Genomic DNA, 25141 nt, shown 5'->3' on the forward strand with positions numbered 1-25141 from the left:
TTTTTCAAGCTTCACTGCCTATTGTGATAAAATATGCACTTACACAAGGAAATTTAGGTAAACTGAAAACCTCAGACTTTATCTTGAGAGTATCTGAGATACTATACCAATATTTGAGAAACTACTCTGTTTAATTCCTGGGATACTTTCAAAAATCCTTTTTCCTCTCCACCAAGATAACATGCCTTTTTTTTCCCCACCAACAGAACTAAAGAATGGCTCTATTTTAGCTATCCTTTTATTTGGCGTTTCTGCTGCCAAAGCAGCAGAACCTAGAATCTAGCTAACCAAAACCAAGCCCAAAGGCAGAGCTCAGCACATAGCCTTGCTTTGTCCAACCTGCCTGCGCTCTGCTGACTGCTGTGCAAACGTTTATTATTTATTTTACCTTTGTGGAGCTGGAGTCTCTCCCCAGAGCATCCTCCCGCTGCGAGCCCGAGAGTATCCGTCGGCTGCAAGCGCCCCATTGCTTTTGCTTCACTGCTGGGGAAAAAGCCAGAGAGAACACAATAATATTTCCAGTATCCCACAGGAGGTCAATTATAAAAGGTGGGTTTAAAGGGAGTGCAAGTGGTGGGGAAGAGCTGCTGTAAATGGTCTGATTGCCCCGGGACCCGTGGGCTCATGTTTCCCCCCTTGGAGAGCACTGGTTTGGACAGGCTCACAGGGCACCCAGCTCTGACCCTGGATTCCCGGGTTTCCTTGCTATTGATCCCTGTGGCTTTAGGGCTGCGTGTGCTGGGACAGATGGGGGACGTGAGCTCCCAGCTAATTCACTTTCCTGTGGCCCACAGAGCCCCAGGGTGCACGGGAGAACGTAGCGGGGTCGGGTGCCACGAGACTGATTTCATTAGGAGCCAGTGACCTTCAAAGCCACTGAACTAAATGAATTTTAAATCATGTTCACAAACACCGTGATATCATAACATTTCTGTTTCAGTAACAACCATGACATCATCACATCGATCTCCGACTAGATGTTGTTTTCTTCGACTGTTGCTTTTGCTGCTGCGTTTTACAAAGAATTAATTTCCATATAACATGGGGTCTGGCACCGCACAACAGTGCATCGATACACATGCTGCCAGCAGCTCTGCCAGAAATTACATTACTTCCTATTCTGTAGTAAGTATCTGAAATTAATTTAGAAAAATTCTCTATGTGCAGTGCAATCTCCTGGCACTGATGGCTGTGGCTTTAGAGCAACAAGTTACACCCCTGGGAAGACCTTTGCCACAGAATTTGATAATATCTTATTAGCTTAATATTTATTATTAATACAGGAACACAAAACAACTCCTATCACAGGCTCCTCCCAAGTTTCTTTCTTACTGCCATGGACTTTGCTGTTGCAGCTTTGAGAGGTGCCAGTACTATGTTGCATACTCGTAACCAGCATAAGAGGTTTGCTCTTGTCATTGACTCACAGAAAGTCCTAAGTGACAGAGAAAATAGCTGGACACATTAGCTGCAATAAAAAGGAGGGGCAAATAGGAACCAGAGTGCAGGGAGAATGGAAGGCAAAAGTAACTGCTGGCAAAAAACACATGGAAGAAGCCCTTGCCTTTGGGGTCTGCTCCTTGTCTTGCTCTGCTCAGTAGTGAAAAGAAGGTGCTGATCTTTCAGGAAGGGTCAAAATGCACCTGTGTCCACAAGCCCTTGGACAGGGACAACAACTGAGTGATTTTCATGGAAAGGCTCTTTTCAGAGTGTCAAGATCTGTGAAGGCCTTCATGATGAAAAGCAGCTCCACATCCTGACTAACTTCTCTAAACAACTGAAGAGGGGACCACTTAAAAAAGACCGTAAAGAATTTGTTGATAGTGAATAAAAGACCTCAGAAAACTCAGAGGTTTGACAAACCAAGTGCATGTCATTAGAGAATTGGCATTAATTATCAGTGCTTTCCTCCAACAGTAGGAAAGCCACACTTACCTTGCATGGATTTGTGTGGCAAGAAGAGGTCAACACTGGCTTGGGAAAGCCAAGCCACGTGTGCAAGGAAACCTAGGAGGCTGGCTGAGCATAAAGTGACACCAGAAAGGCATGTTTTGCCAGATGGTCTTTCATGAATTTCATTCAAATGTGTTTAAGCACAAGAGAAAGACTGAATAGCACAGGGTCAAGCAAGAACGTGTTGTCAAGGTCCACACAGCACATTATATGTAGCATGCAAGATATTGTTATCAATGTGACTGCCTGCGACTATCCACAGAGAGACATTTCACACAGAGCTCCTTGGAAAAGAGCAGCTCATTCTTGCTTATTTACTTTAAGAAAGTAGCTGTTTCTATAGCAGTAGAGAGAGGAAGAAGTAAGATGGGAAGAAGAACAAGAAATATTTATGTCCTTTGCTAAATCATTCAAAGTGGAGTTTTGCACCACAGTTTGTACCATTATCTGGGGAAATGACATACTCATTTTGCTACAGAAATCCTATTGTTGGAAAATACTCAAACTTGGCAAGTCTTTTAAGCTAGTTTGCTGAGATAGATTAAATGACAGTGGAAGCAAAACCTCCGGTAATTTTCCTGATATTAAATATATTTTTGGAAGCTTCACATTTATTAACTCACGTCAGTAGAACAAACAAAAATAGCTTACAGAAAGTGCTTGAATCTCTGAAGCTGAAAGGAAGAGACTTTGGGGAGTGCAATGGTCTAGATGAGACTCGTGTTTGACACAGTACTCTCATGTATCGCACTTGCTGACAAATTACCATGTGCTGCAACCTCAGTTCCACCAGAAAAAACAGTATTTCCCTAGTGTGCAAGCATGGAAGAAATGGCATTTTGGGTGCTTTCCATTCCCATTAGAAACATATTGCTACCTGAGTCAAAATGCCAAGGACTGTCTGAGCCACTGCAGAGCTTCCCTTCCCACTGCTCACCAGCTTGGCAAGAGGGGAACAGGCATGGCAACTTCATCCCATTGCATCTCCACCCTTTTTACTTCTTTCTCCCGGAATACTTCATGCTGAGCCAAATGATATGCTCCTTGGCACGGCAGCTGGACATCCGGCTACAGAGCAGGGTTTTCCTAATTACAGAGTGCAGCTGGAACTGATTCTCCCGGTCTCAAGTGTCTCCGAGTTTGCCTTGGGCCAACTGGCAGCCGGCTCAGATGGTGATTCAGAAAACATGTGCTTGGAAATCAGCTTGCTAAAACACGGAGAAGTGGCAAAGGTGGACACGGGTGCAAAGCAGCAGCCTGCGAGTCTGGTGTGCACAGGGCAGCCCAGTTTGCAGCCAGCCAGGGTTTCTTACAACTTTTGAATGAAACTCGTGAAAACTATCCTCTTGTAACACTGCTTCACCGGGATTTGGGGTCTTTGCTGGATGCATCTTGATGAGATGGAGGAGCACAAGGAGTGGGGCTTCGATGGCAGTCACAGGGACAGATAACCAGGGCAGAGCTGGAACTGTGGTGAGCACCAGGTCTCCACCTCATCCTCACGGTTGGTCTCAAAAGATAATTTTCCCCCACTGCTCAGATGCTGAGAAATTTACAATGCCTGGCATCACATCTGATCTTTGCTCTGTGCTCAGATTACCATCAATAGCGTGGGACAGGCAGCCATGCCATCTCCCTCCACCGGGGCCTCCTCAAACAAGCTTCTCCAGAGGCCCCAAGAATCTCTCCTGCATAGAAATACATGGAAAACTCCTAGAAATACTAGAAATTGTCATGACCCTCACTTAGCTTCCTGGTCACATTCAACGGTGGACATCTACACTAAATCATCCACAGAAGGCAGACTGTGATTTACCATCCCAGGACCTCTGGGGACAGTCTGGCTCCCTTCCAGATTTGGGGCCTCAGGGCATCCTAGTGCTCATGCCAAGAGTGTTGGCTGCTGCTGACACCTGGACTTGCTCACCTCTTGGAACTTGGGGGCTAAATGACACCAATGGCTTGCTTGGAGGGTCCTATGCAAGGACTATGACCCAACTGGAAACCATTAAAAAAAATCTCTGGTTTTAAGTCTTTTTCTCCTGTTATGTATTTTTTTCCTTCTGTGAGCTAACTGCAGATAAACCATATCGATCAAAAAGACTGAAGAAATCCATGTATACATCATGCTGTTTAAAACACTGGATTTGTTTAAATTTTCTTGTGACTTACTTGACTCAAATACCTGAGGAACCCTCAAGGAAAGAAGCGTTGTCATTAAAGATTCACCTCTCTCCCTCTCAGCAGAGGCCGGGAAGGCTTGTATGCTGCTTCTCAGATCTGAAATGAGTCATCCGGAACTCCATCCGGACATTACGGATACATCTGAGATGAAAGGCAAGTCGGAATAAGCACCAGAACTAAATTCACTTCTGGTCTTCTTTGTATATCATAAAGAAACAGTAACATCAACAAACAAAAATCAGAGACCCTTTTTTTTGGTCAACCTTAAGCTGAAATTAAATAACCAACCTAAAGTCCATGTTCAAGCAGTGAAATAAAGAGGTTTTCTGGAATTAGGGGTGAGTGAAGGCTGACATCCCACCTTGGGGCTGAGTCCTTGCTGCTGCAGCACTGGGTGATACCTGCTGCTGAAGTCTGGGCTTGCTTGGTGGTGGAGGGAAACCCTGGCATGGTCCTTCAATGAGGTTGTCCGGAGCCATGGGACTTGCATTGTGCTTGGAGTGAGTTAGGAGCTGCAAGCAAGGGACACGCTGTGCTTACCATCAAGAGAGGACAGCAGAGGTGGAGTCCTCTTCACGTTACCCTTGCTGCTCCTCTAGTAGAAGAACCAAGCCCTGACTTGCAATGAGGTCAAAATGCAACAGGGATTTAAAGGTGGAGAAAGTGTCTGCCTGCATTTTTCTGGAAATTCTTATTGCAATTGAGGCAGCAAAACCAGCACAGCATGAAAAAGCACCTTGCTGCAAAGAAGGGTACCTGAACACACTTGCACACAGACAGCAGCATTTTAAGGCAGCTTCACCAGGCAGGCTTTGGAATCAGAGTAAGCAAACCAGCCTGAAATCACTGCTGCCTGAGCAGGATTCATTAGACAAACACAACAGAAAAATATTTTCCTAAGGTGTCAGGATGGATTTCCTTCCATTACAAGGAGCATCATGAGATTTGTTAACTGAATTATCTTTCCCTGCTTGCACACCTTGCCGCGGCAGCCGCCGCCTGCGGAGATGATGGCAGCATGTGCCACAGAGCAGACAAACGAGCGCGGGGCTGCTGCGGAAGAGCCAGCAGTCGTGCAGCTCGCTGTACTTCTGCCGGGAGAGGGGAGCTCCTCGGGGCTGCCAATAATTGCGCCACGGAACCTGTGCAGGAGGAGAACACAGTGTGCTTCGCTGGGCATCGCCCGGGTTCCTTATCTGCACTTGTGTTATCAAGAGTCATCTCCCTGGGAAATCGCCCCCAGCGTATCCATCACTGGGTCGATTCTTCAAGTTCTCATTTTCCCCATTCCCCCATTCTATTTTGCTTTTCTTTTCCATTTTCAGTGCCATGGGCAGGAGCAGTTTGTCTGGGCAGCTTGGGCTTCTGCCAACAAATCTCAGGTCCTGGAAACAGCAACCAACTCCCCAAATCCACGGAAACCACCCTACAGAGGCGTAATTCAGGCCAAGAATTCCAATGGGAGCAAACAGGGAGATTTAACAACAGGGTCCCTCAGTGGAGCTCCTGGACATGGCACTTGTGAGGTCTCCAATTTATAAGCACGGCAGAGGGGAGCAGGGCATTAAAGGCCAGGCAGTAGTGGATACCTGTCAGGCACAGGTCACAGTGTGTAACAGCCAAGCACCACCCTTATCAATTTTTCTGCAGCATTTTTTTTTGCTTTCACTCTGGGAGATGAATATTTTTGTATAATTTTGTCATATTTCCTCAGGAGGATTTTGCAAAGTAGCAAGAGCCCAAACAACAAGGAAAGTTTCCCCCTAGAGAAAAGGGAAGGGTCTAGGTCAGACAGTGACAAATAAAATGCTTAAACAGCAACACTGGATGTGTCTAGAAGTTGGTACAGAAAGCTCAGAAAAGAGGCAGAGTATCAGAGTAGAGTCCAAATCACATCAAAATTCACGTTCCTCTGTTTTTGCTTATCCTTTCATGTATTCTGAGTGCTACTACTTCTTCTTATCTTTGCACTAATATTAATTAGAAACTATTGGAATATTATTTGCCTTAAAGACCTTTAAGCACCTAATGGGCTCTCAAAATAAAGGCATAACCAGCACCAACTTTTCATTCAGAGAAAGCTGTTGGAATGAACACTTCACCCCTCTCGATGCCTTTCACGATGTTTTAGTGAGGCCGTTCCTGAAATCACATCCCTTTGTGAAAATGCAGCATTTGGGATAGTCATAAAATACTTTAGAGACTGTAAACATGGCAAATATTATGCATAAGCAAACAAAGGGAAAGCAGGAAGCAAGCCAGAGAGAGTGTATTTATAAAGAGTTATTTTAGCACTATGTACATTCATGCAAAGGCCATAACATTCACAGAAATTGTTTGCACAAATGGATTTTGTACAAAAAAAAAATCCACCATGTTTCTGAGACTGGTAGCATTTGCAAAATGTTCACGTTTGCAAAAAGCTGCTTATGCACGATGGGAACTAGGGTTTTTGGCCTGAAGAACTCAGCATTTGTTACATTTCATCTGCCTTTTCATGAGCCTAACTTTAAGAAAAGAAACTGCAAGGAAGACAAGATAAAACCTGTGCACAGTCTGTAATGCATGTGTCTCATTACTTAATATATATCCTACTGCGGGGATTTTTCACCATGCTTTTCTTTAACAAGACTATTTACTTTATTGATTTTTAATTTTAATCGTGGCTCCAGGAGATGACAGATGCCATGGGTGCAGATGCTCTTGTCAGGGCATCAAAGAAGTGATTCCAGTATATATCTATATTCATCCAATTTGGTTTCAGAAACAAAGAAACAAAATTTTCTCTTGAGCCAGGTTTGACTCTGAGTAATTTGTACAACTGGGATAAACTCACTGGAGAATTAGCCATGAGGGATGAACTGAGGCTTTTCCTGGGACTTTTGTAGCATGGAAGTATTCCTTTTTGTAAAGCAGTCGGGATAGCTCCTACAATCTGGAAAGCTTTTCATGTTAAATTGTGGTGTTCTTGACTCCTGTCTAAATACAACCCCCTTCAGAGAGCTGAGCTTATGCAATCCCTCTGCCACCCAAAACTGCTCGGACGGTGAGATAATGCCTATGTGGGGCATTTGGAGGGAAGGTAAAGCAGCTCTCTGAATTTGCAGATGGTTTCATTTTGCCATGCAGCCAGGGGCTGTTTGACCTTGGAATCAGCCCTTTGCAATCCCAGTGCAAGAGGTTGAGAAACACAGGTGATTTTAGAGATTAAAGCAAAAACATAGTAATATGAAAATAAAACAGGGCATAATGGATTTTGCTTTTATCACTAGGCTCAATAAGAGATAGCTGGTAATTGCTTTTTCTTTTGACTTTTTTTTTTTTTAAACCATCACCCAGGCTTTCAATTCCGAAATGGAAGATGTAGAAAAGCTTGACCATCAAAGTCCCAACCACTAAAACTCTCAGATCCTTAGCTTGTAGCAAAATGGAGTTAGAGTAAAGCTTAGCAAGGAAAGAAATTTGCAGTTTTGGGGCTCTTGTTTTGGTGGTGGACGTTACCTGTACAAGAAGGAGCAGCAAAGGAAGCGCTGGTGACCCACCACCGTTGCTGCTGCACTGAGTATAGGTCCTGTTGCCTTGCTGCGAGCCCAAATACCCAACTGCATCCTCCATTCCTTGTGCAAAGCTTGAGTCCTACATTGTTGTATTTGAGAACAACAGAACTGCAGCTCCTTTACTCACTGCAATGCTTTTCTGCTCTGTAGCATCTTAAGATACTCTCTTCCACACAGAGCACATTTGGAGATAAGTCTGGAAAATTTCTTAAAAAGTGAATAATAATATTCACATTCGTAGCCACCTAGGAGCTGCTTCTGTGAATAAAGGCATTCACATGAATATGTATTTTAAAGATGAGGCCACTAAGACCAACTTTAAGGTCACAGTCTCTCAGGCGTAAGGATGCAGGACGAGCATAACTACGCTTAGAAAGGAAAATTGAGCCTGTTTTAAAACAATCACCAAAAAAAGTCAGATTTCCCTTCTGCATCGCGCATTCTCTTCTCTTCTCTTCTCTTCTCTTCTCTTCTCTCCTCTCCTCTCCTCTCCTCTCCTCTCCTCTCCTCTTCTCTTCTCTCAGTACAGCTTTCTACTTATATCCAGTTCTTAGCCTGATTTGCTAAAAGAACTAGATCTACCTGCCATGGCTTGATCTTGTCTATCTCAGCGTGGGCTTTTGAGCTCACTGTCTGCTTCAGTCGGCATGACCTAGGAGACAACCCAACATCAGTGCTTGGGTCCTCCTCAAAATCTTCACAAATTTGCCTACTCAACTACAGCTGCCGGGGCTGTAGTTAACAGTGAATGTAAGTGCCCAGAGATGAGTTCTGCGCCCTCCTGTTACAGAAGGAAAGTTGATGGAAAGGCTCTTTTTTATGAAGTCTCACTTCAATATTTAGAAAGATTAGTAAAAAAAAAAAAAATGAGAAAGAGAGAGAGAAAGAGAGAGAAAGAAAGAATAGAAAAAATCCATTTGAAGTCAAGAGCAATGAATTTTGCACAGTGAGAGAGATGGGTCCATGTGCAAGAAGGTAGGATAAGCCTATAATCTTTGGCAAGGGGTGAATACTTATGGAAAGTTTGGACCATTTGGATTACAAATAACTCCTCTAAAATTCTTGTGCAAATCCTTTTATGGGGTCTCTCTTTTGGGCTTGTTCCCATCTGAAGTCTCTCATACTGCATCACAACTCTTCCCTGTTTTCCTCTGTACCCCTTGTGCCACTGCAAAAAGATAAAATCCTTGGAAATATTCTGCATTTTATGGGATAAGTTGGAGTGATTAGCTCAGCTGCTCACAATGACCTTGCATATCCCCTGTGTCACTTGCTACCTGAGACCAAATAAACCCACGTCAGTCAATGCCAGTCTAATTAACTGTCTCTGCTTAATATGAGCAGTATTTGTTTGCTTAATATTTGCAAAACTCAATTGGCCACTGGTTTTTGAATCCTCATCAAAGTGCAGTCCCCTCGTCCTTCTTCCCAGCTCAACTTAATAACAGCAATAATAGTAGTAGAGATATTGAATGCAACAACGACCACATGAGCTGTCATTGCAGGATGTAAGAGGTCAGTGATGGAGAACAGAGAACGTCAATCAGCCCCTATACACAAATATTGATTCTATAGAGCACTGCATCACTTAAGGATGTCAAGACTAACAGGCCAATTTTTACAGCTGCAGTATTTACTCTAAATTAAAATCCTCCCCAATTACAGCTGACTTCAGAGGATTAATGCAGGATTCATGTGTTGCTTTAGTAACTCAAAAACCTAAGTTTGAATAATAAGAAAATAAGAGAAAAAAAAGCAAATTCTGGTGTTGTGCAGTGGATGTCCATCGACAACATCAGCACATGGGTTTGAGATGAGCAGGATACATTGAGCAGACATGCTTGGAATAGCAGACACGTGGTGGTGAACCGTGTGCTGAACCCCAACCACAGTAGCTCGCACTCGGGTCTAAGTGTTTTGGCCTCCTTAAACAGACTGAAACATAGGATTGCCTTGCCTTTTTAAAATGGAAAAAAAAAAAAGAAAAGTAAACCATAAGTAATAAAAACAGTGTTTAGATGATTAACTGAATAAGAGTGATCTTTCATGCAAACAAGGAAAAAAAATCCATCAAATCACTTGTGTGGTTTCAAATAAAACAACAAAAATGTTGGATATGGTCTAGACTGAAAATAGAATATTTCAGAAGATCAGTGTAGTTTTTGTCATATCAATTTAGCACTTTCTTGTTACTCCAGATGCATTATTGCCTTAGTCGCAGTCGTTAGATGCATGCACTGTCTTCCCTAAACCAATGGAGAAGAAATTACCAGGACCATCTCCAGGATTCAGTTTTCTGAAGACCAGGCATTGTCCAGCAGAGCTTTTGGTCCATAGTTACTCATTGGCAGAGCTGGATTTACATCTGGAACAAAGTGGGCCCAAGTTATCCGGACTGTGTGACGGATTTATTGCCTTGGCCGGGTCCAAATAAGCATAGAAAGAAGCTGGGGACAAAACCTCTTTGACGGGTACCAAGACTCTACTAAAATAGCTGTCCTTGAAAGAGCAATTTAAGAATGGTTATGGTGTACAAGGGGCTGGCAGTGAGACATCGCCAGCGGTGGAGTCGGTCCCTCGGAGGGAGAAATAACCTGCCTATTGCAGCAGAGGAAAATGTGGCCATTACCGTTTCAGAGACTAAAAACTTGATCTCATCAATGGGGAGATTAGAAGGAATTAGTTCCTATATGGTGAAGTCAGCAGGTAGGAGTGAGGCTCCATCTGGGGACATTTTGCAATGGTGCTTTGGGGACAAGTAAGATGGGACCTCTGGCTTACCCTGTTTGGAAGGAACGAGACCGAATTAAATCTGAAAACATGCAGCCACTGCAATAAAAGGGGTTTTAAAACATAGAACATATTCCCCTTCTCTAAATGAACTAGGTATCTGATGCTCTGAAACAACAAGAGAATTAATCAAGGCAGCGAACAAATGGCTGCCATGTGCTGCCAAGTACAAGATGCTACAGAACTGCAGGCATTCAGTACATCTTTTTTAAGGATAGAGAATTATTTTGGTTAAAAACAAGAAAATCCTTCATAAATTCAAAATAGTGTTTTTTAAAATTTCCATTTCTCCACGGTAGATGTTATAATAAATATTGATTACCTCACAAATAAATATATGCTAATTCTCTTACAGAAATAATTTACAATTTGCTTTTCTTTAAAATCACCTGTTACGAAAAACAAACTTGTAGCTTTCCAAATGACCTGTACAGAAGTAATGCTTTTTTTTTTTCCACTGAGTTCTCTTAAGGACTTACATTTTTTTTTTAAAAAAAAAAAGGTAAAGTACTTTGTACTGACTAGAAATATGAAAACATTCACTTCCCAGCAATGATTGCCTTATTTACCTGACCTGCCTTCTCCCAAGGAAAACCTCATCATATAATATTAATGTTTTTCCACCATAACTCAATAGCCTACACTTTATCAGCGCATAGCCTTATTATTAAAGCCTGGAGGCTAAACAGAAAAATATTTTAAAGCACGAAGCAGAGCAGAGCCACAAAGGAGTGCAGATCTCAAAGGTAAAACAGTACAAGGTTCAAAAATTCACACACTTCATCATACTGCTTAGAATAAATTAATTAAAACAGAACCAAACTTGCATTTTGGTAGGTCAGCGTTGAGAGGAATTGGCATCTAGGTAAGAATTTCATGTTTTTTTTCCACACACCTGAAAAATCCTCTGAAGCAATTGGAACCACACAAGTATGTCGGTGGTACTATTTAGGGTTTTTCTTTTATTTTTTTACAAAAGAAATATTCTCAGCCATTCCTGTGTCAATTCAGTGTTTTAATCTACCATCATCTTCTGTGAATTCAGAGGTTTTTTGATCACTTGTAGAACTGCGAGCCCAATAGTCCTTATTGCAACCAGACTTGCTGAGCCAGTATCAATCCGAGCCTCCAGCTAAATTACTCCATACAGCACATCCACAAGCAGCTAAAAACAAGCTGTTAATGTGATGATCAAGCTGACTTAGATGATTCATTTACCAAAGAAAAACAAGCCCAAAAATGCAAGGCAGCATCAACACTAAAGAAAGCACCATAGCCACCATCACTTGGAAGCTATCATCATCCAAGTCAGCCAAACTGCTTATCTGGTAAATATCAATCACCACAAATATTTGGAAATGGATTATTGCTTTTATTTACACACTTACGAAATGATTTCCTCTATGCACACTAGCTTCTACCTTGTGTGTTTTAATCCGTACTTTGTTTTTGTGGATGCTGATCTGGGCACACTGCAGTCCCATAGGCAGCTTTGTTGCAGAAGCATGGTGTGTGTGTGGGATCTTTCTGTACAGAAACAGACCTGAAAGCCATTTATTCTGGTCTTAGTATAGTTTAAATCAGCTTGATGGCTACTCAATCACCACTAAAAAAAAAACAAAAACCCAACAACAAACTAAATGCTCAAGTACTTCAAGCCTTCAGGTGACCTTTCGAGAGGTACTCAGTTTGAAAACACATCATGAGAAAAGCTATGGATTTGGGAATTCAACTTGCATCCTGCTAAAGCCCTTGCTAAATGTCTCTTAAGAGATTGCAAGAGATGTAAACCAAGCATCTGTGGGGACTGGAGCAAGGGGAAAAACGAGTGAAGGAGCAGGCAAGCTGATGTCCGACTGGGGATTTAGTCCAGCAGCAAATAGAACTATTTGTCTTTGATTATGTGTGCTGAAAATGGAAACAACTTGCAGCCTTCAGGAAGAGTCAGACACAGTGAGGAGGACAAGACAAGAATGCAGAGAAAAAAAAAAAAGTAAAGAAAAAAGACATCCCAGCCCGACCTGGCAGTCCAGGTGCCACTGCTGAGAGATCATCTCCAGTACCACTGAGTCAGCGCAGAGGGGAGTGGGCTTTACTGGGAAAGCTCAGGGGATGAAAGGGGCCTCCAAATGGACTGGCTCCACCTGAACCAGGATAGAACCAGGCTAATGGTCTTAAAGGCAAGAAAAATTACTTTCTTTCTTTGAGATAATTTCATCTTCTTTTTCTCCTCTTCTTTTCTTTTTTTGTGTGTTTTTTTTTTTGCAACTAAAAGCTGGAGGAAAGTTGATGGGTTTAAAAGCTTCTACATCCCTGGAGTAAGAGGAAGAGTCTCAGGTCAAAAAATAAATAATAACAAAGCAAGGCAGAGAGCAGGCCAAACAGGGAGCACAAAAATAGCAACCAAAGCAGTGCTAAATGTGTGAGCTTTAAATGCATATACAGAAGTGCTGAGCAGTCCAGAATGCCTGTTTAGTTTTAAAATGGGATATTGGTATCATAGGTATCTCAAAAATGTGAAGGAATTAAGACAAATCATAGAGGACACTATTTTTTTTTTCCTAAGTGTGAACTACACAGAAATGACAGATCAGGCTGACAAAGAGGCAGAGCCAAGGGCCAAGAAAAATACACAGCAGAACAGATAAACGAGCAGCATGCATTAAGCTGCATCTCAAAAACTCCTTGGATGAAACTACCATTCCAAAACAGCGAAAGTGCACCACGAATGAAACTGCCAGCCCAGAACCAAATAAGCTTGGAGTTGTCAGCTCGGGGCAAAAGGAAAGTCGAGGAGCGAGTGAGGTGAGAGAGCTCTGCAAAAAAAGAAAATGCAAAGAGCTCTCTGAGGATGAGTAGGAGGAGGTGGGAGAAGCAGAGGGGGCGGCACTGGAACTATGGCAGGGATGATTTAACACGTACATTAGGAAATATTTTCTGTGCACAACATGTAATTAAACTGTGAACTTAAGTGCCGCAAACCACTGCCGAGCACAGGAATGTCCCAAAAGCAATTAGATGAGTTTATGGTCGATGAGTCCAGCCTTGGCATTAGTCACGGTGCTCCCCGGAGCTCGGGATGCCTGCAGGGCACTCGGCGAGGAAGTCGGGACACGGACCTTGCAAACCTTGCCCTCGGGTGCGTTTTTGGCCAGAATCAGGGAAATGTTTGTAATGATGTAACTGGATCTTTGCTCTGACTCAGTCTTGCTCTCCTGTTCCCATCATGGGACCTCTATAAAAGACATCGTGGGCATCATTTAGAGACATTCATGAGACCGAGGGGAACAAATCTGAGTTGCAGGTTCTAACACGAGAGGAAAGGCAGATATGAAGAGGCAATGCCAAAGGTTTTAACAAGCCAGACCTCTTCTCTGCCCATACTCAAAGTCATAATATCTTCAAACTCCCACATGCAGCCGAACGGGATATTGCAGATATCCGTGAAGGATATCCACGTGAGGAAATGCAGCGTTTCACTGAAGCAGGATTTATCTCCAATGGCAAACAGATTATCCCACTTTTCACACTGAGACAACTGGCAAGAAAATTCTAATCTTTCCAAGGAGTAAATTGTTCAAACAACTTCATAATTCTCATAATTCTGCTCTCCATAACTCATAATTTTACTCCTTGTAAACTGCAAAGGACGCTGTGAAGGCAATTCGGAATTGCTATTCTCTCTGACGTATGCGTACTATAATGCAAGAGCTCAATAAATTGACAAAACAGAAAGTAGCTTAGAGGCTCCACTTCAACTTTGTCGTGCCAAAACAAGATACACGGACCTACAGGAACAGTTCTCTGCTACAGAATAAAAATTTTGCTGTTTATTGAAAAAGCAAGGAGCGTGTTTAAGGATTTTGCCCACCTTGTATTATGGGAAAATATCCTAGAGAAGGAGGTTATAAATTTCATTATCTGTGTTGATGCTAAGGAGCAACAACAGATTTATTGTAAAGATTTGCCAGCAAAATCAGGGAGGTTATTGTGCCCTAATACACTGGCAATGTTAATTTACTTTTAATCACCTATTACGGTCTGCAGGCTAAACATTTCCTTACCCATCCCTTTGGCTGGAGGAAACATATATTTACTTTACAAAGCTGTAATTCTGCGTCAACATCCAGCTAATTAGAGGTCTGCCATTAATTTAGATAATATACATTCCTTTTGCAGAAATAGCTTCCAGTAGCTTCTTGAATTTAACCTTTTTCTGAGCCTTCTTTTTCTGCTGTCACACAACTAGCAATTCCAAGGGCACAAGTGACCCCCCACGTCACCGTCATGCCACAAGAATCAATGGTGGAAAATTCATACAACAGATTAAATTGCACAGCAGCCTCTTTGATGGTGAATTAGTAGAATTTGTTCCCTCTAGCTGCTTGGAGTTAATCTTGGATTTTTAGCTGGATGCATTGCCTTGGAAGGAGTAAACTAGGGACTCATTGTAATTTTGTTACTTACACAGGTGTGCTGGTGATAGAGCTCCAGCTTCTGCAGCAGTAAAGTTGATTTGTTGAGATTTTTGCTGTTCCCCTCTGTTATCTCACTACTTAAAGCAATATATCAGAAGAAACTGCCCATGACAAGGTATTTCTAACTAAAATGTGTATGTATATATACATATATTAAAAGACACATACTTTTCATTATGCTAAAATGTACTTTCCTGACCTGATATTAAGAGTGGTGGATACCATTTACTGGCTGCAATAGCCTAAGACATCCCAGAGTCAAAAAGCTAGTTCTACCATTGCAAAGCACATAGCAAGTTTGGTTCAGTATAAGTTATTATTCTTTTTTTTTTTTTTTTAACAATGAGTTGCAAGGGAAATTCATTTCGCATTTTTTTCCCATTTCCCTCATACACACAATTTGGCTAATGAACCAAGAAGCCAATTAGTGAAACAGCTCAAATTACAGCAGGTTGAGGTAATCTTTAGCTAGGGCACAGTTAAAACTGTAGTGCTGTAAAAAGAACAGTTTTTATCTTCGGAGACAGGGCTATGAAATTAATGAACCCTCATACTACAAAGCGTTGACGATGGCACCGTTTGCCCAGTGACAGAGACTTCATTGCAAGGCTGTGAAGAAGGGTACGTCTGAGATCCTGCCTTCTTCCCAGGCATGGGGATCCACAGCCCAAACTCATCTCCAACTGCTTCTCTTAGCTAGTTTGCCTGGTTGTCAGTAAGGAGCTTAATCCTAAACTCAATACGGGTTTCCCCAGTTGCCAAAATAAACCAATGGTTAAGACGGAGTAACACTGAGCATAATCTAATGGCTAAAGTACTGCACACACTACGGATTCTGCTAGGTAAAATTTTAAGCGTACCTGAATTCCTTAGGTATATGTGGCATTTTAAGCCTTTATGTGTGAGATGATCTGGTTGCAAGAATTTGCAAATGGACAACTCGCGTGGGAAGTTTTGCTTTTCAAACTGAAATTCGCAGAGTGACTTAATATATTTAAATGCATGTTGAACATATCTAATTGAAGCCAAGTGTTCATCTGAGGCATGAGCTCTATGGCATACTAGGTGGTAGCAGACAGCCTCTCCTTTTTTTTTTTTTTTTTTTTTTTTATTTCCTTAGAATAGTAAAGGAAATAGAATGAATTTGACTTTATTCACAGCAATGGACTTGGTAACTGAGTGAGGAGCAGAACTGGAAGCCTCCCGTGACAGCCTCTAATTGTCAGAGCCACAGCTAAACTCTGCAGACAGATTCAAGCAATATTTGGATGTCTGGATAATACCTATATCAAACCTGGCCTCCGAGCCCCTAGAGAGTTGCTCCTCGCTGCATTTTTGGCCATCCATTTTTATTCCAGCAAATATTAACCAGAATATTGCACGGGTAATTCTCCCCTGCATGCTAAAAGTATTTCATGTGTAAATGCATAAAACCCACCATCCCCTAGCAACTGTGAGCTCCCTGCTGGAAGCGATGCTTGGAAAGATGGGGTTGCAGGAATGTCGAAGCCAGGCCGGGATCCTGTGGGTGTGAAATTGTTGGCAATTAGGTTTGATCACTGGCTGCACATATTCTGGCTGAACACAGTCAGATTTAGGGCAGAAATCGTCCCAAAGCAGCACAGCATTCGAGGAGCCCTCGTTAACAGAGTCGGAGTTCAGGAGAGCCAGGGAGCATCGCGAGCCTGGGGAGGGCTGCGCCTGCACGGGGCACAGCCCCAAATTAACACAAGGGATGTCTCAGGAAACAGCCTTGTCCCCACGCCGGTTCCCCTCACCTGCTGTCCCCACGGAGGCTCCAAAGAGACGGGCAGACCTTATTTCATAACCTCACGGTGAGCACGGGATGCAGGAGGCAACCCATGGGTGAGGGCACCAGCCCCAGCCCCATGGACCACAGCAGGGTTTTGCACTTGCAGCCCCTTGGATGGGGAATGGGAGGCCCTTTTCCCCCTAGGTACAAGTGCTTGTCCTTTGTGCTAATTTGCAATAATTTACTTGGAAGTTTTAGATTAATTTGAATTTCCTCTCTGAAACGTTCACAGGTGATATAATTACAGTTCCCTTTTAAAAAGATTTATCTTGCTCTTAAATTGCTGTTTTGCATTCTCCAATCTCAGCTACAAGACCCAGCAGCTTTTTCTGGGGTCCTAGGTATTAAAGTACTAGATTTCTGTGTCTCTCAGCTTGTACTTTTCTTTTTTTTCCCTCTTTTTTTTTTGTTTTTTGTTTTTTGTTTAAATTCATCCCTCTACCAGGCACTTCTCCAAGAAGGTGATTTGTTCTCCTTTGGCAAGAGATGCATTTCAGTTAGCTAATTAAATACAGTTGTGTTGTACATCAAATACCACTAATAATATAAGACAGTGATGTTATGTCTGCTGTGAGAACAAGCTGCATTATGCAGCATATCTACCATATACCTATACATAAATCCAAAACTGTTCTTTATTTTGTGATTAAAGTCTTATAGTGATTGAGTACTAGTGTACCTGACTAGTGCAGGGTTTAAACTAAGCAGCACCAGATCATGTTCTTATCTCTGAAGTTTTTTTCCACCTTCCTCTTTCAAAAATCTACAGTCATGATTGATTAAAACACAGCTAAGACTAAGCACAGACCACAGGGTGGTTTTGAGGCAGCGCATGGATAACGTGCCCTCACTAACCAATTCAGTAGCGAAGAAAGGGGAAATCTTAGCTAAACACAGCACCTAAACATCAGTTAATAGGAGAAATCTGTGGGATGCACGGAATATGCTAAGCAAAGCCAGCATAAAGCAGGGAGAGTTAAATAAAGGCTAAGGAAACCAAAACTATTGTCCATAAGACATCAAAATGGTCATGAGAAATGTAATAAATACTAATTAGCGATAATCAGAGAAGGGCTCTTAGCCGTGGCAGTGCCCGTGGGCAGGTTCACACGGGCATGGGAGGGTGCAAGCCTGAGGAGCACATTCATCTCCTCTTCAAGAGTGTTTTTAGCTGGAGCTTAGGAAACAGTAAAACAAACTAAGCTGTAGAAGAAAAACACATATTAGTGTTTAGATTAACAGCTATGCTCTCTGTTTCCCATCAGTAGACAACAGTGAAATATGTGGTGATGTTTTAAGAGTTTCTCAAAAAGACTAAGGACTCCTCGAGTCCAAAGGGTGGAGAAGGCCTGGCCTGTGAGCCAGGTGGCACTGGCCCCGACATGGGCTGTACAGCGTCACTGCATCTGGACCCCAGCAGGAATTAGTATTCATATTGCAGCAGCAATTAAAGGACAGAACTAGGTCAGGAGCTGTTGTTCTAGGCATCAGGCAGCCAAAGAGAGGAAAAAATAAAGAAGGCAGTATTTGTCCTAAAAATTTCAGTTGAGAAATGCAGGAAGATGAGAAAACAAGAAGAGGAGGATACTATGGAAAAAAAATAACAGTTTGGGTGTTTTAGCAACAACATGGCCTGTGCTGAGCTTTGCACCAAACGAGCAGTTTTCAATTGCATTATGTCAACTTAAGCTTAAGGAAAGGCTCCGCAGAGACCGCCTGAGCCCACGGGCACGAGTGTCCATTGGGTGTTGAGGTTCCCAGGCACGGAGCACACGGCCGATGCCACTGGGATGCATTTCTTTACACCTAAATGCAGCATTGTTTGCTAGAGTCATTTCTGTGGCTGGAACATTTCTATAAAAGAAACCATAGCAACCCTCCTAAATCTCCCGGAGCAGCAGTCAGCATTCTGCTTTGTCCATTCTGGTATTCAGGTTTTTCATTTCTTCTATTTGATTCTGTATCTCCCTCCAACCATTGTATTCTACCTGGAAAGCTCTGCAGAGAGGTGTGTGCATGGAGCACCCTGTGAGACACAGGCCTCTGAGTCACGATGCCTGTTGACCTGTGCAAGCTCATCTCCAAATGCAGGAAGCAAGACCGAAACCATGTCACTTGAGCTGGATTTTTAAAAATGTGCTCAGGAACTTGGTGCTTTTTTCAGTTCCTTAGCCCTGTACCTCCCTGCAGACAGCTTGGCAAGGGCTTCTGAAACGCTGATGGTGTTACTAATGAAGGTGACCCCCTCCTTCATTTCAAAGAGTGTCCCATTTGCTCGGTCACACGAGCAAAAGGACAGACGAAACAAACTCCAGCAAAGCAAGAGCTGGCAGCGTACCCATTGATGGGACTTCACTCTCAGAGGATGAGTGAGCCTGAAAAGAAAGCCTAGTCACACTGGGATTTAAAAAAAAAAAATGAAATAAAAATATAGATCTTTCTTGCTGTGAGTCTTGGTGGGAATTTAGAAGTGTTAAAACCTGGTATTACCAAAAATCAAAACCATGCAAAGATACACATTTATTACACTTGCAAGACATAAACACACATACACATAAACAAGGAACACTTGCTGCTTGTGCGTTCATTGCATCCGTTCAGAGCATCCTTCCGAGCAGGGTATGAAAGACGCCAGCAAATCTTCTGGCATGTCCCAGTATTTCAAACAAAAACCTGGAGGCTCCCTGGAAGTTTTCCTGATGCTCGAGCACCTGCAAGCTGCCGTCTGGCTGCAAGCTCTGGCTCCAAAGCCACCGAAAGGCCAGACCACTAGACTTTCATCAGTGAAACTCATCTCTGGAGCGTGACTGCAGGTGGACTGCAAGCTGCTAGAAGAGCTGTAGCTAGAGTTGCCTTCTGCTCAGTCTTTTGATACTACAGATAGCTTTTCCCCCCCATATATTTATCGTCCCATTTATATAGGAGATATAAAGGAAACTATTCATACCCTGTTCTTTAGCTTCCTAAAGACTTTCAAAATACCTAGCAATGGTTAATTTTGGCACTTTTGAATATGCTTTTTTGCACCATTACCTTCTTCCTTACAAAGACGAATCTTTACTCGTAACCAAAGGCTCCGTACAGGCAGCAATGCCGTAACACTGGCTGTTTTCATACAACCCTGTCTGGAGCAAGACTTTCATTATTCCTGGTAAAGTGGCACCAACAAGTCAAGAGACAGTCAAGAGAGACTTGGAGAGCAGTTGTGCATCCCATACAGGGACATCAGGGAAGGTTATTCATGTTCAAAACATGCAGCAGTAATTGCTGTTAAGACTGGCAGTAGTTTAGGCAGTTTTCTCAGTCGTTCCTGGTGGACTGTCAGATGTCAGACATCATGCCAAAGGAGTGGATCATAAAAATAATTCCACTGTAGCTCCTAGAACAAAGCTCTGGGAACTCTGTTGCCAAGAAATGTGAAAACACCAAGAATGACAAAGCAGTTGCTACAGAAAAATGCCACGTTATTCAGAATAATTCACACAGATCACTTGATTCTGACAGCAACTAAAAAGGTTTTTTAAGATTCACCCACAAGTGAAGTGACTGTCTTGCCAGTAATAATAGATTAACTCTTTTTTCAACTCAGGAAATAATTAAAGACTTGATTGAAAAATAATGTCTTTCTCTCCGAGGCCATTGATGCCTCAAACCAAGGAAATATCAAATAGTTTCCAGTATTCGCTCACTGCTATAGAAGTTTGAGGGAGATGCCAGTGTCTACTAATACTTTGAATGTAAGCAAATTATGCATACAAAATTATGCAAAAATTATGCTAAAAATCAAAAGGCTTATCTTCTGAAAGTATCATTTATCACTTTTACCGCCAACATTTATGACTTTTTATGCTAGAGGTCATTTTGAAAGACATCATTTTGTCAACTGAAAAATGAATACACCCTTCCAGGTAGTTGCACTCACAGCACAAAAAAGAGTATTAGCAACAGGTCAGTATTTGTCCTTGAAGGCTGAGCAACAAAAATTCTCCAGTCAATTTTTCTTTCCTCATCAGGTAGAGGATGCAAGACCAGGAGAGAGGCTCTACTTGTCTGCCATGACAACACCGCAGCATTCAAATAACTTCAGGCTGATGTTCAGATCTAGAGCTTTCCCCTATGTAGCTCTGATGATTTTAGCCTCTGCAGCAGGACAGAGTTTAGGGCCCTGTTATCTTTCCCCTATCAGGTCTACTGCTTGAGACATCTCATCTTTCCTGGACATTTCTGGGTGTCATGACTGGGTGTGCACAGAACAAAAAGAGCCAGGTGATCCCTGAAGACTTGCAAAGCAGAACTTGACCAAAAACCTGGGCAAGTTCAAAATCTGAGGAGGAATCTTACACTTCATGAGCTTTGCAAGCCTCTTGAAGGGTGACTAAGGTGCCACACAACCAGACGACTGTGATTAATGCATGTTGTATATTACTGAGTCAAATTAGAGACAGGTTTGGGCCCAGGGCCAACCACATAGGCTTGAGTGTGACTTTTCCCTGCCCACATCTCCCTCCCTGCAGGAATGCAGAGACAGAAATGTTATGCGAAACCAGATAAATGTTATATGAAAGAAGAAGGCCTGCAGAGAGAGTAATCTGGCGGTTGAGATGGACCATCTAAACAAGGAAGGGCCGACTCCTCCAAGTCTGGCCACTCAGTTACAAACATGGATTTACCGCAAAAGAATTGGCAGGGAAAAATTAAAATCTTAGTTCCAAAACGTTCATATGTATCCTAGTGTTGCCTGTGCTGTTGTCCTACCTAGTACATACATACAAGCTAATACAATCATATCTGCTAACACTCAAAAAGAGAAGTCCAATAAACTGCTAAAGTAAAACCACCTGAGCTTGCACATCTGCAAAGAAATGCCACTGCAGAATCAGTGGATCTAACATGGAAAATAAGCCTCTCGTAATGCTCAAGCAGGAATAATTTTCTCTACTAAAATATAACCATAGGATAAAAGGTCCTAAGGATGCAGGAAAGGGAGAAAGCTGCTTAAAAACATATATATGGTTTTATCCTATACAAACAGATGATGAGGGTTTTTTTGTTTGTTTGTTTAAGATGTCACAACTAGTTACTTCACAAGTGCTTTCTATGAGAACAAACTTGGGTGAGCTGGGAACTAAGATGTCTTCCACCCAGCAAGAAGTACAAGAGAAAAACCCCTCTGTGGCTGCTAGAAAGAGTGTGGCAGCATCCCAGTTTATCTTAACCCCTTCTGCACATCCTGTAGAAAAATACGTTTCAGAGATTCCTGCTTTTTTCCACTGAGGGGCTGTGTGACAATGGCAGCAAGGGGCTTTATGCTGAGCTGTCTGTAGGCCTTTCCAGGCCTTTCCAGGCCCGCAGCTCACAGAAGGCGCTCCATCCGCACGCCTGCTCGCTGCCTACTCGCGTTTCCAGTCCTTCCACTTTCCCTGCCACTGACTCCCAGACAACTGCCAAACAACAGCTGGGAACAATTTCGCTTCCTGCACTTCGAAACTTCTTTTATTTTGAGCCCTTACATACTACCTGTGCTAGAGCTGCAGGTCAACATCCTTTCAAAGACCTTGTTCTTGCTTAGTTGCTATTTTCTGGGAAGCCTGTGTGGGAGCTGAGCTGCAGTAGAACACTTTATTTTTCTTCTTTTTGTCCAGATTCTTTTGGCTAGATGTTGATTTTTTATAATTAAACAAATAAAGGAGAAGGGATCTACAAGAAAAGAAAAAAAGCATTCACAAAGTTCAAGCTAATGTGTAATTCCAGTGCCTGTGGGATCCTCCAATAATTAAAAGTTGAGTTATCCTTGCCACAGGGTGGACAGGTGATAGAAAGGACCTATCCAGAGAGATTTAATGTTACATGGAGTCAGAGAAAGTAAATGCTGTTCCTAAGGGCTGCTCCAGTTTCTTCTATAGGCTATAGGAGAACTTGAGCCCGGGTCATTTTATTGTTTCCAGCGCTATACCCCGAACAACTGTGCAGCCTAAACCTGGACTCTTTCAGTAAAACCTGTCTGTGCAAGTTATTTCCACCAACAGAGTTCACCAATGTACAAATACACAAGCTCAGAGTCCGTGCCATGAAGCTAACTAGAGAATGATGGGTTCATTCTTGATAACGCAACCAAGAAAAAGCCAACAAATACTTAATATTGATTTCAATTGATAAGTTGGTATACTACCATCTGCATTGCTTTTTCCTCTCATTTCTTTTTTGGTGTCTTCAGAGAATATATCCATCTGATAAGCATTTTTTTCCCAGCTACTGCTGTCATGGTTATAGGATAACATTCATATTGGTGCTAGTGCAGTTGGGATCCCACAGCAGCAGCAGTTGACAGCTCATAGAGCACCAGAAACAGTCTGATACAGTATATTCTTTCCATCCCTATTGTACCAGAGGCTTTTAAGTGATTAGTTTTCCCTCATTAACAGTAGCACTATCTGGGGAGAGCAGAACAACATGGACTTGCAAAGGAAGCACGGAGTTGCAAAGCGGAGCAGGGGAGGAGCGTAGAGCAATTGCAGCATTTAGCAAAATACATTGGTAAAACAGATCTCAAGGTGCTATTTGGACAAGCTTTGATACCATAATAGCAATAAAAACATTCATAGGACATTACCACCAAACCTATGTATTTTTAAGTCAGAGAGGGGGACTAAATTTATCCACTTCACTTCCATAGTGATCTATACATACTCCATGAGACATATAGGTCATGGTTCTCTTTTGTCAAAGTTCTATCCTAACCACTTTGAAAGAAGCAAAGTTTATATACTTCCCCTATCAAAAAAGGCTCTTTATTCTATGAATACCGTTACCAAGGTGAGCAGTGCTGTTCCACTGCAAGCACATTTCTGTAATAAATTGCGTGCGGTTTGTACCTTCTTCCTGACACATGTAATGCATTATTCCATTTTTCTCTTTTATCCTTGTAGAAGCAAAATAGACATTTCGTAAAGTCTAATTTAATATTATCACTTTAATGCATTCAAACACATCACTAAGAACTGTGTCGCTAAAAGTGCATTACAGAACAGCTAGGTAAGGCAGATACAGTTATCTCCGTGGAAAACATGGGGCCTGCACTCCAGCGCCTGCTGCTGCAGGGTTCCTTCAGTGAATAAGAGTTATTCCCATGGTTATAGAGAGTAGGATTGTACCTATAGTTTGCATTGTTCCTTTCATGTACATATCCCTATTTTCACCTTATGTGTTTTTCTTTCTTTCTAATACATAAGACATTATGCTGTACTTTTATTCCTTCAAGATATTGCTGTCTTCTGGATGACATATGAAATGTTTTCCTGAGCAAAACAAAGAAAAATAAAAGAAGCGGTACCTGTACTATCTAGCTGAAAACAAGTAGAGATAAAGAGGAAAAACTTACAGTCTTACTTTTTAAATCAAAACTTTTTCTTCATGTTTTTCACCTTGTATTGATAATAGCTCAGTAAGTCTAGCCTGACTTCCTGCTATACACACAAAATATATCTCTTTTGTAGCCTTAGAAGAACAGATTAAGTTACTAATGCTTTTCAACTATTTTGCAATGCAACAGCATAGTTAATGCATCATAAGAATGTTATATGAGTTTCAGTTTCTGTTCCCAAACTAATCAGAAATGTACTTAGCTGAATAAAGAGCATCATTATACTTACAGGAAAGAACCAAAATTTCTCATGAAAAGCAATATAATTTTATTCAGCTTCTCCAGTTTGACACTGAATTATATTAGCCTCAGTTTTGGTAGCAATAAATCAAACTCAGATCATAAATATATTCAGTTTTAATAGTGTGCTAAAGCCATTTGAATTCCAGGAAATATATTTTAAACTATACAAGGTAATATAAAAAGGCTTGCTTTTAATTTCAATGTCAGCTCTGTAGATAACGTTTATACATATTCTGGGGTTGGAAGAAAAAGTTTGATTGTCTTTTCAGGATCCTTTAGGTCATTTTAAAAACAGAAAGGGTGCAAGCTGGTTTTTAGAAAAAGTGCTAAAAAGATTTGTGTTATGCGTACCGCGACCTGCAGACTGCTGACCCCAAAACATCAGAAGTTGCATCAACTTACCAAAGCAACAAGTCTTCCTCCACGAGCCGTAGTTCAGGGTGAAGTAAACCTGAGTCACAAAGGACTCGGTCCGCGGGGTCCACGTCACCCAGGGCTGCGCCGGGCGCTGCACGGGGCTGCCGCGCGCGGGTCTCCGCTCCCCGGAGGGCATCGCGGCGCAGGGGGCTCCGCCGCCACTTGTTGCACTGGTGACAGGCAAAGCCAGGCTGTGCCCGCGCGCCCGCGGCCGCCTGAATAATTCATGCATCGCCCTGCGCATTAGCATGCAGCCCAGGCGGCGCGGACGCAACCCTGCGTTGCA

General features: G+C 42.3%; 1 protein-coding gene across 1 annotated transcript in view; it reads right to left on the minus strand.

Annotated features, from left to right (window-relative positions):
- Nucleotides 1-24925, minus strand: part of CUNH10orf90 (chromosome unknown C10orf90 homolog) — a 49838-nt gene extending 24913 nt beyond the window's left edge. Inside the window, exons 1-2 of the mRNA XM_026042443.1 lie at nucleotides 24841-24925; nucleotides 389-480 (exon numbers count right to left, since the gene is read on the minus strand). The gene's annotated coding sequence lies outside the window, so the exon portion shown is untranslated. The remainder of the gene's footprint in view (nucleotides 1-388; nucleotides 481-24840) is intronic.
- Between the last annotated feature and the right edge of the window lie 216 nt (nucleotides 24926-25141).

Source organism: Nothoprocta perdicaria, unplaced genomic scaffold (assembly GCF_003342845.1).
Source record: "Nothoprocta perdicaria isolate Ctin4 unplaced genomic scaffold, notPer1 scaffold_301, whole genome shotgun sequence".
Classification (NCBI taxonomy): domain Eukaryota; kingdom Metazoa; phylum Chordata; class Aves; order Tinamiformes; family Tinamidae; genus Nothoprocta; species Nothoprocta perdicaria.